The 17,808-nt window shown below is 51.2% G+C and overlaps 1 protein-coding gene across 1 annotated transcript in view; it reads right to left on the bottom strand.

Annotated features, from left to right (window-relative positions):
- The window catches only part of LOC132809102 (5-aminolevulinate synthase, erythroid-specific, mitochondrial-like), a 91,291-nt gene extending 84,893 nt beyond the window's left edge, over window positions 1-6,398 (bottom strand). The window contains exon 1 of the mRNA XM_060822504.1: window positions 6,275-6,398. The gene's annotated coding sequence lies outside the window, so the exon portion shown is untranslated. The remainder of the gene's footprint in view (window positions 1-6,274) is intronic.
- Between the last annotated feature and the right edge of the window lie 11,410 nt (window positions 6,399-17,808).

Below are 17,808 nucleotides of genomic sequence, written 5' to 3'. Positions count from 1 at the left end.
CGAGTTTTTGGAATTTTCTGCAGTCGGACTTTTGCAGATGTGACCCTCGTTGAATCTCCTCAAGCTGAGATAGAGGGGGAGTTGCATCTCAGAGAATCAAGGGACGTGGGGAGGGGTGACAGAAGAATGGAGGTGAAGCCAAGGCACACGCAGGGGATTATCTCGAACAGGTTCAATGATGGTACGGTCTAATCCTGGTCCTATTTTCTGTGTCATTATGAAGTGTTCCTTTGGTACATGCAGTTCAGGAAGGCAGGCTAATATCACTTGCGCAAGGGTATTAAGGTAGTACGAAATGTTAGCCTTGCCTTTCAGTGATACTCAAATCCTATTTTTTAAAAATATTTTGAAAAAGACTTGTGTGGTCCTGATTTCAAACCTGAAAAATGCGTTGCTGGAAAAGCGCAGCAGGTCAGGCAGCATCCAAGGAGCAGGAGAATCGACGTTTCGGGCATACGCCCTTCTTCAGGAATGAGGAGAGTGCGTCCAGCGGGCTAAGATAAAAGGTAGGGAGGAGGGACTTGGGGGGACGTCGATTCTCCTGCTCCTCGGATGCTGCCTGACCTGCTGCGCTTTTCCAGCACCGCATTTCTCAGCTCTGATCTCCAGCATCTGCAGACCGCACGCTCTCCCTGATTTAAAGCCACCTCCTCCAAACCACCTGAGAACCTGGGGGAGTTTTTAAACTGGGTGAAAGCTAATCGCCGCGCGGATGCTGGAATCTGAAACCAAAAGAGAGAACGCTGGAAAATCTCAGCGGGTCTGGGCAGCATCCGTGAGGAGAGAGAAGAGCTGACGTTTCGAGTCTAACTGACCCTTTGTCAAAGCCCTTTTTTTGTAAACTTTGCCAAGGTAACAGTAAAGAGGTGATAATGTCAGTGCATAGAGAGGTTATAGGGAGATTAGGAGCTGGGAATGACTAAGGCTGAAGCCAGTGCTATGTGACAATATATGTGAGGGATGGGGCTGGGGGGGGGAGATGGGTGAAGCAGGGGCAAAATGGAAAACAGGGGAGAAGGGGGTCGCAAAGGGGGAAGAGGAGAGGAAAAAGGTGATGAGAGAGTGGGGAGCGAGAGGAAGAGAGACAATCAAGAAATAAGAGGTACAGTGGAAAAAAATATTCAAAAAAGATAAATAAAATAAATGAAATAAAATGACGGGGCAGAATGAAAACAGAGGGGTCGAGGTTAGATTGCTTACAGTGTGGAAACAGGCCCTTCGGCCCAACAAGTCCACACCGACCCGCAACCCACCCATATCCCTACATTGACCCCTAACCTAACACTACGGGCAATTTAGCACGGCCAATTCACCTGACCCGCACATCCTTAGACTGTGGGAGGAAACCGGAGCACCCGGAGGAAACCCACGCAGACACAGGGAGAACGTGCAAACTCCACACAGTGGAGGCCTGAGGTGGGAATTGAACCCAAGTCTCTGGCGCTGTGAGGCAGCAGTGCCAACCTCTGTGCCACCGTGCCAGATGGGATAATCATTTGAAGTTGTCGAATTCGACGTTGAGGACCGGCAGGCTGTAACGGGCCTAGTCGGAAGATGAGACGCTGTTCCTCTAGTTTGCAATGAGCTTCACTGGAACAGCACAGCAGGACAAGGACAGAGATGTGGGCGTGGGAGCAGGGTTGGGTGTTGAAGTGGCGAGCCCCGGGAAGGTCCGGGGACCTGATTGCGTACAGACCGGAGGGTCAGTTAGACTCGAAACGCCAGCTCCGTTCTCTCCTTACGGAGGCTGCCCAGACCCGCTGAGATTTTCCAGCATTTTTCTCTCCTTTGAGTTTTTATAACTGACTAGGACAGACGGCCACAGTCTTAGAGGAGTGAGAATGCAGCGACGGGGGGGAGTAAATGTGCAGGGTGGAGATTGGAAAATGTTGGCGGGTGGAGTTAAAAGCCAGAAGATTGGGTCCTGCAGATGCTGGAGATTAGAGTCAAGATCCAGGTGGTGCTGGAAAAGCGCAGCAGGTCAGACAGCGTCCGAGGGGCAGGAAAATCAACTTGCCGAAGTGCTGTTCCCCGAAATGTCGGTTTTCCTGCTTCTCAGATGCAGCCTGACCCGCTGTGCTTTTCCAGCACCACTCTAACCCTGAGTGCAACCCAGAATTTTAGTTGCGGCTCAAGTGTTGCAACGAGGCAGCAGCACGGTGGCTCAGTGGTTAGCACTGCTGCCTCCCAGAACCCAGGGATCCGGGTTCAATTCCCGCCTCGGGTGACCGTCTGTGTGGAGTTTGCGCGCGTTCTTCCCCCCGTGGGCTCCCTCCCGCAATGTGCAGGTCCAGGGTGGATCGGCTGTTGCTAAATTGCCCCATAGTGTTCGCTGCGGTAAATATAGGGTCAGGGAGTGGGTTACTGTGCGGAGGGTTGGCGTGGACTTGTCGGTTCCATACTGTAGGGAATCTAATCTGAAGGGACAGCTAGTACCAGTGCTCACAAGATCGGACATGTGCTGCGTCATCGTGAAGTCGCGTCCTGCTCTTCAAAACAAGTAGAGGTTGGAACCTGCTAATGTACTAGACCAAGTGAGTCTTTCTGCTGACTCAGTGTACTTTCTCTGGCTTGCGTTGACATTAAAAGCCCTATTTACCTGGTCCCTTCAGGGGCACCCTGTTACCACAGTTTAGAGCCAGCGCTCAGAAATCCAACTAGCCCTGAGGTCAGGGTGGCTGACTGGGTTCGGCCCCCGCCTCCCCCACCTTCCATTTCCCAGCGACAGTGAGGAAGCCTTCCTGCTAGGCCTGACTGTCTAGCTAGGATGAATTTTCACAATCAAATGTCACATATTTGCAATTTTCCAGTGCACTCTGGGAATGCCATCTAGACATACCACACAGGTAAGCTCTCGGTTCTGAACATCATGCACACTCTCTTAAAGGCACAGTACACGCCTTCACCTTCATAACACTTGCAAATGGTGGAAAACTGGGGGTGGATTGGAATTCAAAAGAGCTCTTCCCATGAGACATTCTCAACCCTTGATGGGATGGACAGAAAGCTCATCACGCAGGGAGTCCTGGGCCTCCATGTACGCGGTGTTCAGAAGAGATTTCCATGTTCACGACATGAGGTTTTAAGGTTTCCAACACTAATCCTACTGCCCCTCCCCAACTCTGCCCCTGCCTCAGCCTTAGGCTGGCTATTGCAGCCCACAATAGGTGTCAGAGCTTGTGAAAGACTTCCACGCAACGTGTAACCTCTACAAGGGAACACCTGAATCTTCCCCCTCAAGGCCACGCGCCACCCTGACGTCGGACTGCACCAATCGTCCCCTTGGCCCGATCAAAGTCCAGCAACACACCTCCCTGACCCGACAGGGGCGAAATGGCTGCGAGTTTTTGGAATTTTCTGCAGTCGGACTTTTGCAGATGTGACCCTCGTTGAATCTCCTCAAGCTGAAATAGAGGGGGAGTTGCATCTCAGAGAATCAAGGGACGTGGGGAGGGGGGACAGAAGAATGGAGGTGAAGCCAAACCACACGCAGGATTATCTCGAACAGGTTCAATGATGGTACGGTCTAATCCTGGTCCTATTTTCTGTGTCATTATGAAGTGTTCCTTTGGTACATGCAGTTCAGGAAGGCAGGCTAATATCACTTGCGCAAGGGTATTAAGGTAGTACGAAATGTTAGCCTTGCCTTTCAGTGATACTCAAATCCTATTTTTTAAAAATATTTTGAAAAAGACTTGTGTGGTCCTGATTTCAAACCTGAAAAATGTGTTGCTGGAAAAGCGCAGCAGGTCAGGCAGCATCCAAAGAACAGGAGAATCGACGTTTCGGGCATAAGCCCTTCTTCAGGAATGAGGAGAGTGCGTCCAGCGGGCTAAGATAAAAGGTAGGGAGGAGGGACTTGGAGGGGACGTCGATTCTCCTGCTCCTCGGATGCTGCCTGACCTGCTGCGCTTTTCCAGCACCGCATTTCTCAGCTCTGATCTCCAGCATCTGCAGACCGCACGCTCTCCCTGATTTAAAGCCACCTCCTCCAAACCACCTGAGAACCTGGGGGAGTTTTTAAACTGGGTGAAAGCTAATCGCCGCGCGGATGCTGGAATCTGAAACCAAAAGAGAGAACGCTGGAAAATCTCAGCGGGTCTGGGCAGCATCCGTGAGGAGAGAGAAGAGCTGACGTTTCGAGTCTAACTGACCCTTTGTCAAAGCCCTTTTTTTGTAAACTTTGCCAAGGTAAGAGTAAAGAGGTGATAATGTCAGTGCATAGAGAGGTTATAGGGAGATTAGGAGCTGGGAATGACCAAGGCTGAAGCCAGTGCTATGTGACAATATATGTGAGGGATGGGGCGGGGGGGGGGGGGGGGGGGAGATGGGTGAAGCAGGGGCAAAATGGAAAACAGGGGAGAAGGGGGTCGCAAAGGGGGAAGAGGAGAGGAAAAAGGTGATGAGAGAGTGGGGAGCGAGAGGAAGAGAGACAATCAAGAAATAAGAGGTACAGTGGAAAAAAATATTCAAAAAAGATAAATAAAATAAATGAAATAAAATGACGGGGCAGAATGAAAACAGAGGGGTCGAGGTTAGATTGCTTACAGTGTGGAAACAGGCCCTTCGGCCCAACAAGTCCACACCGACCCGCAACCCACCCATATCCCTACATTGACCCCTAACCTAACACTACGGGCAATTTAGCACGGCCAATTCACCTGACCCGCACATCCTTAGACTGTGGGAGGAAACCGGAGCACCCGGAGGAAACCCACGCAGACGCAGGGAGAACGTGCAAACTCCACACAGTGGAGGCCTGAGGTGGGAATTGAACCCAAGTCTCTGGCGCTGTGAGGCAGCAGTGCCAACCGCCGTGCCACCGTGCCAGATGGGATAATCATTTGAAGTTGTCGAATTCGACGTTGAGGACCGGCAGGCTGTAACGGGCCTAGTCGGAAGATGAGACGCTGTTCCTCTAGTTTGCGATGAGCTTCCCTGGAACAGCACAGCAGGACAAGGACAGAGATGTGGGCGTGGGAGCAGGGTTGGGTGTTGAAGTGGCGAGCCCCGGGAAGGTCCGGGGACCTGATTGCGTATAGACCGGAGGGTCAGTTAGACTCGAAACGCCAGCTCCGTTCTCTCCTTACGGAGGCTGCCCAGACCCGCTGAGATTTTCCAGCATTTTTCTCTCCTTTGAGTTTTTATAACTGACTAGGACAGACGGCCACAGTCTTAGAGGAGTGAGAATGCAGCGACGTGGGGGAGTAAATCTGCAGGGTGGAAATTGGAAACTGTTGGCGGGTGGAGTAAAAAGCCAGAAGATTGGGTCCTGCAGATGCTGGAGATTAGAGTCAAGGTCCAGGTGGTGCTGGAAAAGCGCAGCAGGTCAGACAGCGTCCGAGGGGCAGGAAAATCAACTTACCGAAGTGCTGTTCCCTGAAATGTCGGTTTTCCTGCTTCTCAGATGCAGCCTGACCCGCTGTGCTTTTCCAGCACCACTCTAACCCTGAGTGCAGCCCAGAATTTTAGTTGCGGCTCAAGTGTTGCAACGAGGCAGCAGCACGGTGGCTCAGTGGTTAGCACTGCTGCCTCCCAGAACCCAGGGATCCGGGTTCAATTCCCGCCTCGGGTGACCGTCTGTGTGGAGTTTGCACGCGTTCTTCCCCCCGTGGGCTCCCTCCCGCAATGTGCAGGTCCAGGGTGGATCGGCTGTTGCTAAATTGCCCCATAGTGTTCGGTGCGGTAAATATAGGGCCGGGAAGTGGGTTACTGTGCGGAGGGTTGGCGTGGACTTGTCGGTTCCATACTGTAGGGAATCTAATCTAAAGGGACAGCTAGTACCAGTGCTCACAAGATCGGACATGTGCTGCGTCATCGTGAAGTCGCGTCCTGCTCTTCAAAACAAGTAGAGGTTGGAACCTGCTAATGTACTCGTCCTGGTGCAGACCAAGTGAGTCTTTCTGCTGACTCAGTGTACTTTCTCTGGCTTGCGTTGACATTAAAAGCCCTATTTACCTGGTCCCTTCAGGGGCACCCTGTTACCACAGTTTAAAGCCAGCGCTCAGAAATCCAACTGGCCCTGAGGTCAGGGTGGCTGACTGGGTTCGGCCCCCCCCCTTCCCCACCTTCCATTTCCCATCGACAGTGAGGAAGCCTTCCTGCTACGCCTGACTGTCTGGCTAGGATGAATTTGGGAGACACTTGCCGCACTTTTGAACTGGAGTTTGCAATTTCCGACTAACCTCTGAAAGGTTACACACTTTACAAAAGAATACAAGGGCTGTTTGGGTTCAATTAATACTGAATTGTCGCGCACCACTTATTCTCCTACCTGTCAGATGATCCACAGATTCAGTTCCAATCGCTTCCAGTCAGTTTCCTGTTGTCCTGCACTGAGAACGAACATTCACCGAGTGGGAAAATCGGAACGAAACTTTGTTTAAGCTCCGGGAAGCTATTGGGGTTGGGTGGAGTGTAGTTTCTCACTGGGCGGCGATTGGTTCCCTGTGTCGTGCTGGGGAGACTGAGATAAGGGGCTGGGTACACCCTCAGCGTGTCTGATAGAAGCACGCAAGGGCCTGCTTGAGGGAGGATAAGACTGGGAAGCAGGTAGGGGCTGTGGGCTGGACTGTTCTGAAGTGGGACAGAGAATGCCATATTCGAGAAATGGTGGTGGCTATAGTCACTGGCGTAGGAGTAGAATTTGATCGTGTCACCATTTAATCAGAAAGTACAAGGAACATTACAGCGCAGTAGAGGCCCTCAATGTTGCACCGCCATGTCATACTAATCTGAAGGCCATCCCACCTACACTATTCCATGTAGGCCTGTCCAATCGCAACGTAAATGCCCTTAAACTTGACAAACCTACTGCCATTGCAGGCAAAGCATTCCGTAGCCTTCCTACTCTCTGAGTAAAGAAACTACCTCTGCCATCTGTCTTATATCTATCACCCCTCACTTTAAAGTTGTGTCCCCTCGTGTTTGCTGTCCCCATCTCCCTGTCCACCCTAAATAACCTTCTGATTATCTTATGTCTCTATTAAATCACCTCTCAACCTTCTTCTCTCTAACGAGAACAGCCTCAAGGGCGTAAATTAATAAAGCTGGAATTGAAAACTAGCGTCTGGAATTTTTTTTTAGATTCCCTACAGTGTGGGCCTTCAGTCCACACCGACCCTCCGGACAGTAACCCACCCAGACCCATTTCCCTCTGACTAATTCACCTCACACTACGGAGACAATTTAGCACGGCCAATCCCACCCTGACCTGCACATCTTTGGACTGTGGGAGGAAACCGGAGCACCCGCAGGAAACCCAAGGGGAGAACGGGCAAACTCCACACAGACAGTCGCCCAAGGCTGGGATCGAACCTGGGACCGTGAGGCAGCGGTGCTAACCACTGAGCCACCGTGCTGCCCCAGTAGTGTCTCTGAAATTATTACTGCAATTGATTGGAATCCCTGTAATGTGGAAACAGGCCCTTCGGCCCAACAAGTCCACACCGATCCTCTGAAGAGTTACCTATCCCCCTATATTTACCCCTAGCTAACACGATGGGCAATTTAACATGGCTATCTTGAGAGAGAATGTGCAAAGCTCCTCACAGACAGTCGACCAAGGTGGGACTCGAACCCAGCTCCCTGACGCTATGAGGCAGCAGTGCTAACCACTGAGGCACTATTGTTAACCAGCCTTACCTGGTTAGCGGTTGGCTTGTGGTGCTTTCCTTAGAGTGGTAACTTAACTGATTCCTGAAGGAGGGCTCATGTCCGAGACGTCGACTCTCCTGCTCCTCGGATGCTGCCCGACCTGCTGCGCTTTTCCAGCAGCACATGTTTCAGCTCTGATCTCCAGCATCTGCAGTCCTCCCTGTCTCCTACCTTCACTGAAGTTACAATTCACACAACACCAGGTTAAGGTCCACCGGGTTTATTTGGAAGCGCAGGCCCGCCAAATCCTTTATCCTTGGGGGCCAGTTGTTTTCCAGGTTTCGGGACAGATGACGTTTTCGCAGTGAAATTAAAGAAGTGTTAGCAAACAGCAGATCCACTTGTGAGCAGTGTGAACGCTAAGGCAGCTGCCAGTGCTAGGCCACACCGCCACTGAGTGGAGTCACGTGTTGGCACGCCAATCCACCAGGGGTAAAAGAAAACTTCATTTCGGAGCTTGTCGAATTTCAGATCAAGGATTGCGTACCTCTACAAGCTGGCGGAGTGCTGATATTTAAGGCTTTCCTCGAACCATGGTGCATCATTAAAGCCAGCACTCAGAAGGCTACCCTCTCCTGAGATCTGAGTTCCTGCATTGTCTGAGTTAACCGAAGGCTTAATCAAGAGCAAGAAATGAGTTATGAGAGGAGGAGTGGGCGGCACGGTGGCACAGTGGTTAGCACTGCTGCCTCACAGCGCCTGAGACCTGGGTTCAATTCCCACCTCAGGCGACTGACTGTGTGGAGTTTGCACATTCTCCCCGTGTCTGCGTGGGTTTCCTCCGGGTGCTCCGGTTTCCTCCCACAGTCCAAAGATGTGCGGGTCAGGTGAATTGGCCGTGCTAAATTGTCCCCGTAGTGTTAGGTAAGGGGTAAATGTAGGGGTATGGGTGGGTTGCGCTTCGGCGGGTCGGTGTGGACTTGTTGGGCCGAAGGGCCTGTTTCCACACTGTAAGTAATCTAATCTAAGATAGCTAGGAATGTGAAATTGGATGGGAAAGTAAAACAATAAGTAAAATTAACATTAGACCTTTAGAGGATGAGAATGGGGTTAATTGAAGACAAAGAAAACGACAAATGCATTGAATAAATAATAATAATAATGACATAGGAGTGGAAGTCAGGCCATTCGACCCATCGAGTCCACTTCGCCATTCAATCATGGCTGATGGGCATTTCAACTCCACTTACCCGCATTCTCCCCTTAATTCCTCGAGACATCAAGAATCTCTGCCTTGAAGACATTTACAGCTGCAAATGTGTTGCTGGTCAAAGCACAGCAGGTTAGGCAGCATCTCAGGAATAGAGAATTCGACGTTTCGAGCATAAGCCCTTCATCAGGAATAAGAGAGAGAGCCAAGCAGGCTAAGATAAAAGGTAGGGAGGAGGGACTAGGGGGAGGGGCGATGGAGGTGGGATAGGTGGAAGGAGGTCAAGGTGAGGGTGATAGGCCGGAGTGGGGTGGGGGCGGAGAGGTCAGGAAGAAGATTGCAGGTTAGGAGGGCGGTGCTGAGTTGAGGGAACCGACTGAGACAAGGTGGGGGGAGGGGAAATGAGGAAGCTGGAGAAATCTGAATTCATACCTTGTGGTTGGAGGGTTCCCAGGCGGAAGATGAGGCGCTCCTCCTCCAGCCGTCGTGTTGTTATGTTCTGCCGGTGGAGGAGTCCCCCTCCACCGCATCTCCTCCACTTCCCGCTCCTCCGCCCTTGAGCCCCGCTCCTCCAACCGCCACCAGGACAGAACCCCACTGGTTCTCACCTACCACCCCACCAACCTCCGCATACAACGTATCATCCGCCGCCATTTCCGCCACCTCCAAACGGACCCCACCACCAAGGATATATTTCCCTCCCCTTCCCAGCAACACATTTTCAGCTCCCCTCTCAATCACCTCCGCGCTGGAAAAGCGCGGCAGGGTCAGGCAGCGTCCGAGGAACAGGAGAATTGACGTTTCAGGCATAAGCCCTTCATCAGGAATGGTTTCGTCGATCCTCCTGCTCTTCCGATGCTTTTCCAGCACCACACTCTCGACTCTGATCTCCGGCATCAGCTGTCTCCCTCGGAGAAAAACAACCCAAGCTCCTGCGAGTGGTCATCAACAACGAACTTTCCTGGACTCTTCATGTAGACGCACTGGGTTACAAAAGGCCCAACAACATCTCGTCATCCTCAGGCCTGAGGGAATCGGGCATGACGGCGAATACCCTTGCCAACTTTTATAGGTGTGCCATCCAGAGCATCCTGTCTGGATGTATCGCTCCCTGTACCACTCAAGATCGGAGACGGTTACAGAGAGAGTGGGGAACTCGGCCCCGGACAATCCCATAGGCCTCCCATCCATAGAATCCATCCACCAGGCCTCGTTGTCAAGGAAAGGCCGCCCGCATTCTCAAAGATCAGGGGGAAAGTTACAGAAGCCTGAGCACACGCACCGGGCGGTTTCGAAACAGTTTCTACCCCACTGTTGTTAGAATGCTGAATGGCCTCACCAACTCTGAACATTTGCCTGTCCCTGTGTTTTTGTTTTTGTTGCTGTTTCCCTATTATTTACTTATCGTTGCGACTTATCTCCGTGATCGGCCTGTATCGCTGGCAAAACAAAGCTTTTCACTCTGCCCCGGTGCACGGGACGATAAAATCCAATTGAGTTCAACGTAGGCCTTCAGGCGAGACAGGGAAGGAGGTAAGTCAGGAGGTGGTGCTGCTCTGGTGATCAGGGAATCGGTTGGAAGAGAAAAGAGTGATGACATCTTAGATGGCTGCTCGACTTGTGGGCGGCATGGTGGCACAGTGGTTAGCACTGCTGCCTCACAGCGCCAGAGACCCGGGTTCAATTCCCGCCTCAGGCGACTGACTGTGTGGAGTTTGCACGTTCTCCCCCTGTCTGCGTGGGTTTCCTCCGGGTGCTCCGGTTTCCTCCCACAGTCCAAAAGATGTGCGGGTCAGGTGAATTGGCTAAATTGCCCGTAGTGTTAGGTAAAGGGGTATGGGTGGGTTGCGCTTCGGCGGGTCGGTGTGGACTTGTTGGGCCGAAGGGCCTGTTTCCACACTGTAAGTAATCTCATCTAAAGGTCAAACCGAGAAACCAAATCACATCGCTGGGAGTGTAGTGTGGCCTCCTCATTGTGTGCAAGAAATAGAACAGTAGCTATGCAGGCAAATTTCAGATAAGTTTAAAAGTAATAGTTAAAAATCACAGGTTATAGTCCAACAGGTTTAATTGGAAGCACTAGCTTTCGGAGCGACGCTCCTTCATCAGGTAGTTGTCCATCTGGTCATTGTTCAGTTGACCTGAGGGCAAAGGTCGCAAGATTCCAATCTCGGTGACAACGACCTGATGAAGGAGCGTCGCTCCGAAAGCTAGTGCTTCCAATTAAACCCGTTGGACTATAAGCTGGCGCTGTGTGATTTTTTTTAACTTTGTACACAACATCAGCACCTTCAAATCATTAAAGTAATAGGGTGGTGGTGGGGGGGGGGGGGGGATTACGCCAACAGCAGCTGGGGTAGTGATGGTGCGTAAGGTCCTGAGCGAGTGGAGTTCATAAAATGCGTCCAGGGTAGTTTGTCGAACCAGTATGTGGAAGGCTGTACGAGGGAGAGGACCACTGGGGTATTCCATGGCCGGACGACTGTAATTACCCAACTGTAGGTTGCCTTGCAGCCAACCTTCTGACTTTCAGTCACAGATAGAAGGTGTATTTGACACGTCTGCCTGCGCTGTTCAGTCAGGTTCAGGAGGATTCTGGGTGATGGAGCTGTCTTTAGGTGATGAGCCCGGTTAGCAGGCAATTCACAAAAATATCCAAGCGAGGCCGTATCACTGGATGTGGAGCGCACAGGATATGAAAACGAAGATTACTAGGGAGTGTCCGGTGCCAAAGACAGAGACTGAGCGGTTTTCATCGAAGATTTCTACCGGATTTTAGCAGCTAACGTGTCGAGGAAATGCAGAAAGTTTCAGTGAACGAAGGAAGGGCAGAAGGCCTGAAAGCTGGATTAACCACCGCCCCACTGTTAAGCCACACCTCATGACGCGGTAGGTGGCTATCAACGCATGGGCGATGTGGGTGTCGGCGATGGACTCTTGAGAGAAGATAGGAGTTGTACGTTTGTCAGCCGAAAGGGCACCCAATTCCAGCTCCTGGAAAACCGTGTCGGGGAATTGGAGCCGGATGAACTGCGGGGGGCAATTGAGGGGAGTTGGTCACTCCTGAGCCTCAGGATAAGGATAGATGGGTTACAGATAGGGGGAGGAAAGGGGACAGACAGACAATCCCCTGTGGACATTCGCCTCAGCAATAGGTATACCGTTTTGGATACAGCTGCGGGGGGGGAGATGACTGACCAGGGGGAAGCCGTAGTGGTCAGTTCTCTGGCACTGAGCCCCACATTGCAGCCCAGAAGGGAAGGGGGCGGAACAGAAAAGCGCTAGTGGTAGGAGACTCGATTGTTAGGGGAATCGACGGGAGATTTAGTGGTCAGGATCGGGATTCCCGGAAGGTATGTTGGTGCCAGGGTCCGGGACGTCTCCAATCGGGGGTATAAGGTTCTGAAAGGGGAGGGCGAGCAGGAATCGTGTTACATATTGGCACCAATGATATAGCCAGGAAAAGGATCAAGGATGTAAAAATTGATTTCCTGGAGTTAGGGTTAGAGCAGGAGGAACAGGGTAGTGTTCTCTAGTTTACTACCAGTGCCATGAGATAGCGTGGCGAGGAACGGGGAGCGGGCACAGTTTAACACGTAGCTATGGCGGGGGTGGGTGGGAACCTGAGCTATACACCGGTGGTGAGAGTTGATGGAGATGAGGCAGCCAGTGGGAAGGAATTTCCTGGGAAGGAACCAAGGGATCAGTTAAAGAGTGTTTGCTTTAACGCAAGGAGTATCAGGAATAAGAGTGATGAGCTTAGAGCATGGATCAGTACCTGGTGCTATGATGTTGTGGCCATAACAGAGACATGGGTTACTCAGGGTCAGGAATGGTTGCTGGATGTTCCAGGGTTTAGAGCATTTAAAAAGAATAGGGAGGGAGGGGAAAAAGAGGAGGGGGGTGTAGCACTGCTAATCAGAGAGGGTATCACAGCGACAGAAGTTAGCATTGTCGAGGAGGGTCTGCCTACCGAGTCAGTATGGGTGGAAATTAGGAACAGCGAGGCAGCGGTCACCTCTTTAGGGGTTTACTACAGGCCGCCCAATAGCAGCAGGGAGATGGACGATTTTGGAAAAGTGTGGACGTCGTAGGGTTGTTGTAATGGGGGACTTCAACTTTCTCAATATTGATTGGAACCTCCTTCGAGCAGATGGTTTGGAAGGAGCTGTTTTTGTAAGGTGTGTTCAGGAGGGTTTCCTAACTCAGTACGTTGATAGGCCGAGGAGGGGAGAGGCCATTTTGGATTTGGTGCTTGGAAACGAGCCGGGGCAGGTATCAGATCTTGTGGTGGGAGATCATTTTGGTGATAGTGACCACAACTGCCTCACATTCTACATAACTATGGAGAAGGAGAGGATCAGACAAAATGGGAGGATATTTAATTGAGAAAAAGGAAACTATGATGCTGTCAGAGGTGAGTTGGGAAGCATGGACTGGGAGCAATTGTTCCATGGAAAGGGCACTATAGACATGTGGAGACTGCTTAAGGACCAGTTGTTGCAAGTGATGAATAAGTATGTCCCTCTGAGACAGGCAAGAAGGGGTAAGATGAAGGAACCTTGGATGCCGAGAGCGGAGGAGCTTCTCGTCAAAAGGAAGAAGGCAGCTTCCATAAGGTGGGGGAAGCTAGGGTCAAGCTCAGCTCGACAGGATTACAGGCAGGCGAGGAAGGAGCTCAAAAGTGGTCTGAGGAGAGCCAGGAGGGGGCACGAGAAAGGCTTGGCAGGAAGGATTAGGGAGAACACAAAGGCACTTTACACTTATGTGAGGAATAAGAGAATGGTCAAAGGAAGAGTAGGGCCGATCAGGGATAGCATAGGGAATTTGTGTGTGGAGTCTGAGGAGGTAGAGGAAGCCCGAATGAGTTTCTTGCTTCTGTCTTTACTAAAGTAAAGGACCTTGTAGTGAATGAAACCATTGAGGAGCAGGTGTGCATGCTGGAATGGATAGAGATAGAGGAAGCTGATGTATTGAAAATTTTGACAAACATTACGATTGACAAGTCACCAGGCCCGGACCAGATTTGTCCTCGGCTGCTTCGGGAAGCGAGAAATGTGATTGCTTCGCCACTTGCGAAGATCTTTGCATCCTCGCTCTCCACTGGAGTCGTACCTCAGGACTGGAGAGAGGCAAATGTAATTCCTCTCTTCAAGAAAGGAAATAGGGAAATCCCCAGCAATTACAGACCAGACAGTCTCACATCTGTCGTCTGCAAGGTGTTAGAAAGGATTCTGAGGGATAGGATTTATGACCATCTGGAAGAGCATGGCTTGATTAAATGCAGTCAACACGGCTTTGTGAAGGGGCAGGTCATGCCTCACAAACCTTATCGAGTTCTTTGAGGATGTGACTAGAAAAGTTGATGAGGGTCTAGCGGTGCATGAGGTGTATATGGACTTCAGCAAGGCATTTGATAAGGTTCCCCATGGGAGGCTCATTCAGAAGGTCAGGAGGAATGGGATCCAGGGGAACTTAGCTGTCTGGATACAGAATTGGCTGGCCAACAGAAGACAGCGAGTGGTAGTAGAAGGAAAATATTCTGCCTGGAAGTCAGTGGTGAGTGGTGTTCCACAGGGCTCTGTTCTAGGGCCTCTACCTGTTTGTAATTTTTATTAATGACTTGGATGAGGGGATTGAAGGATGGGTCAGCAGGTTTGCAAATGACACGAAGGTTGGAGGTGTCGTTGACAGTATAGAGGGCTGTTGTAGGCTGCAGCGGGACATTGACAGGATGCAGAGATGGGCTGAGAGGTGGCAGATGGAGTTCAACCTGGAGAAATGCGAGGGGATGCATTTTGGAAGGTCGAATTTGAAAGCTGAATATAGGATTAAGGATAGGATTCTTGGCAGTGTGGAGGAACAGAGGGATCTTGGGGTGCAGGTACATAGATCCCTGAAAATGACACCCAAGTGGACAGGGTTGTTAAGAAAGCATATGGTGTTTTGGCTTTCACCAACAGGGGGGTTGAGTTTAAGAGCCGTGAGATCTTGTTGCAGCTCTATAAAACCTTGGTTAGACCACACTTGGAATACTGCGTCCAGTTCTGGTCGCCCTATTATAGGAAAGATGTGGGTGCTTTGGAGAGGGTTCAGAGGAGGTTTACCAGGATGCTGTCTGGACTGGAGGGCTTATCTTATGAGGAGAGGTTGACTGAGCTCGGAAAAAAGATGGAAGAGAGGGGACCTAATTGAGGTGTACAAGACAATGAGAGGCATAGATAGAGTCGATAGCCAGAGACTATTGCCCAGGGCAGAAATGACTAACATGAGGGGTCATAGTTGTAAGCTGGTTGGAGGAAAGTATAGAGGGGATGTCAGAGGTGGGTTCTTTACACAGAGAGTTGTGAGAGCATGGAATGCGTTGCCAGCAGCAGTTGTGGAGGCAGGGTCATTTAAGAGACTCCTGGACATGCATATGGTCACAGAAATTTGAAGCTGCGAACATTAGGTTTATCTTACACGAGGATCGATGGTCGGCCCAGCATCGTGAGCTGAAGGGCCAGTTCTGCGCTGTACTGTTCTGTGTTCTATGTTCTACGTTCTAAATATTCCACAGTTGAGAAGGCGACCTTGAGTTGCCAGATCACTTTAGATTTTGTTGCTCCCGGGTACAGGAGGACAATGAATCTAGGACAGAGTCTTTACTGTCTGGCCCAATCTTAGAACGCGATAGTTAGAATTAAAAACAAGAGACGATATCAAAGGAAAGGAAAATAAATCATTCCAGGTCACCCACTCCATCGCTGTCACCGTGAGTTTTGAACTGGGCTTGCGTAGATCTGAGACAATTCTGATGACAACCCCTTAAAGCCTGTGAAAAAATTTAAAGATAAAAAGACTGGAGTTTATTGTTAACACCATTTAATTTAGAAATTATACGCTTGGCAGGGCAAGAGTACGTAACAGCCGACATGTTGTCACAACTTGGACGCAAGACGACAACGCTATTCAGGGCTGGTAATTTATATAGAATCGCAACAGTGTGGAAACAGGCCCTTCGGCCCAACAAGTCCAGACCGACACTCAACAGAGTATCCCTCCCAAACCCATTCCCCATTACTCTACATTAACCCCTTGGCTAAAACACCTAACCTGCACATCCCTGAACACTATGAGCAATTTAGCACGGCCAATCCACCCTAACCTGCACATCCCTGGGCACCACGGGGACAATTTAGCACGGCCAATCCACCCTAACCCGCACATCCCTGGGCTCTACGGGACAATTTAGCACGGCCAATCCACCCTAACCTACACATCCCTGAACACAATGAGCAAGTTAGCACGGCCAATCCACCCTAACCCACACATCCCTGGACACTACGGGACAATTTAGCACGGCCAATCCACCCTAACCTGCACATCCCTGGGCACTACGGGGAAAATTTAGCACAGCCAATCCACCCTAACCTACACATCCCTGGGCACTACGGGACTATTTAGCACGGCCAATCCACCCTAACCTGCACATCCCTGGGCACCATGGAACAAATTAGCACGGCCAATCCACCCTAACCTGCACATCCCTGGGCACTCCAGGGACAATTTAGCACGGCCAATCCACCCTAACCTGCACATCCCTGGACACTACGGGGACAATTTAGCACGGCCAATCCACCCTAACCTACATATCCCTGAACACTATGAGCAATTTAGCACGGCCAATCCACCCTAACCCACACATCCCTGGACACTACGGGACAATTTAGCACGGCCAATCCACCCTAACCTGCACATCCCTGGGCACCATGGAACAAATTAGCACGGCCAATCCACCCTAACCTGCACATCCCTGGGCACCATGGAACAAATTAGCACGGCCAATCCACCCTAACCTGCACATCCCTGGGCACTCCAGGGACAATTTAGCACGGCCAATCCACCCTAACCTGCACATCCCTGGGCACTACGGGGACCAGTTAGCACAGCCAATCCACCCTAACCTACACATCCCTGGGCACTACGGGACTATTTAGCACGGCCAATCCACCCTAACCTGCACATCCCTGGGCACCATGGAACAAATTAGCACGGCCAATCCACCCTAACCTGCACATCCCTGGGCACTCCAGGGACAATTTAGCACGGCCAATCCACCCTAACCTGCACATCCCTGGACACTACGGGGACAATTTAGCACGGCCAATCCACCCTAACCTGCACATCCCTGGGCACTACGGGGACAATTTAGCACGGCCAACCCACCCTAACCTGCACATCCCTGGGCACTACGGGACAATTTAGCACGGCCAATCCACCCTAACCTGCACATCCCTGGGCACTACGGGGACAATTTAGCACGGATAATCCACCCTAACCAGCACATCCCTGGGCACTACGGGGACAATTTAGCACGGCCAATCCACCCTAACCTGCACATCCCTGGGCACTACGGGGACAATTTAGCACGGATAATCCACCCTAACCTGCACATCCCTGGGCACTACGGGGACAATTTAGCACGGCCAATCCACCCTAACCTGCACATCCCTGGGCACTACGGGGACAATTTAGCACGGATAATCCACCCTAACCTGCACATCCCTGGGCACTACGGGACAATTTAGCACGGATAATCCACCCTAACCAGCACATCCCTGGGCACTACAGGGACAATTTAGCACGGCCAATCCACCCTAACCTGCACATCCCTGGGTACTACGGGGACAATTTAGCACGGCCAATCCACCCTAACCTGCACATCCCTGGGCACTACGGGGACAATTTAGCACGGCCAACCCACCCTAACCTGCACATCCCTGGGCACTACGGGACAATTTAGCACGGCCAATCCACCCTAACCTGCACATCCCTGGGCACTACGGGGATAATTTAGCACGGATAATCCACCCTAATCAGCACATCCCTGGGCACTACGGGGACAATTTAGCACGGCCAATCCACCCTAACCTGCATATCCCTGGGCACTACGGGGACAATTTAGCACGGATAATCCACCCTAACCTGCACATCCCTGGGCACTACGGGGACAATTTAGC

Source organism: Hemiscyllium ocellatum, unplaced genomic scaffold (assembly GCF_020745735.1).
Source record: "Hemiscyllium ocellatum isolate sHemOce1 unplaced genomic scaffold, sHemOce1.pat.X.cur. R1, whole genome shotgun sequence".
Lineage (NCBI taxonomy): Eukaryota > Metazoa > Chordata > Chondrichthyes > Orectolobiformes > Hemiscylliidae > Hemiscyllium > Hemiscyllium ocellatum.
This window is presented reverse-complemented; position numbering and strand designations above follow the sequence as displayed.